The sequence below is a fragment of the Ailuropoda melanoleuca genome, chromosome 10 (genome assembly GCF_002007445.2).
Source record: "Ailuropoda melanoleuca isolate Jingjing chromosome 10, ASM200744v2, whole genome shotgun sequence".
Lineage (NCBI taxonomy): Eukaryota > Metazoa > Chordata > Mammalia > Carnivora > Ursidae > Ailuropoda > Ailuropoda melanoleuca.
The window spans coordinates 45,432,487-45,433,461 of NC_048227.1; the positions used below are offsets into that span (position 1 = coordinate 45,432,487).

The 975-nt window shown below is 35.9% G+C and overlaps 1 pseudogene; it reads left to right on the forward strand.

Annotated features, from left to right (window-relative positions):
- Positions 1 to 303: 303 nt before the first annotated feature.
- On the forward strand, positions 304 to 710 carry LOC109489793 (annotated as a pseudogene).
- Positions 711 to 975: the final 265 nt, after the last annotated feature.

Consider the following 975-nt stretch of genomic DNA (forward strand, 5'->3'; position numbering starts at 1 on the left):
AAATAACTAAAAAAAGAATATCTGAGACCCTTCCCATTTTAAGTTCCTCTCATCTCATGATTAATCTTAATATTTAAAAAGTCACTTTTTACCTAAAAGTCTCAAATAACTGTGCAAAAAAATCATATGCATTTGCTCTGTTATAAAATAAATAGCTTGCATTTCTTCAGATTTTACTGGCAGATCTAAAAAGACAAAAATATTTACTACAAAAATGTGGTCCTCAATTCTACTCAATGACTAATATATTTATTTAAAAAAAAAAAGGTACAGCTTTTTTTCTGTCCCTTTCCTGCGTTCAAGATGTCTGAGTAAGGACATGGTGGGTCCTCCGTTGCAGAATTCCGGATTTCCCTGGGTCTTTCGGTAGGACCTGTGATCAACTGTGCTGACAACACGGGAGCCAAAACTCTGTTTATCATCTCTGTGAAGGGTATCAAGGAACGACTGAACAGACTTCCACCTGTGTGGTGATGGCCACAGTAAAGAAAGGCAAACCAGAGCTCAGAAAGAAGGTACATCCAGCAGTGGTAATTCCACAACGAAAGGAGTACTGGAGAAAAGACGGTGTGTTTTATTTTGAAGTTAACACAGGGGTCATGGTAAACAATAAAGGTGAAATGAAAGGCTCTGCTATCATAGAACAATTCACAAAAGAACATGCAGACTTATGGCCCAGGATTGCATCCAGCGTCAGCAGGATTGCATGATTCTTCGGTGTATTTGTTTAAATAATAAATAAATAAATAAATAAATAAATAAATAAATAAATAAATAAAAATGATTTGCTCCTCCTCCTCTAAATATAAAAGTAAGAATAATTTTTTTAGTCCCACATCAGGCTCCTCTGCTGGGAGCCTGCTTCTTCCTCTCCCACTCCCCCTGCTTGTGTTCCTTCTCTTGCTGGCTGCCTCTCTCTCTGTCAAAGAAATAAATAAAATTAAAAAAAAAAAAAGAATAATTTTTTAAAAAGGG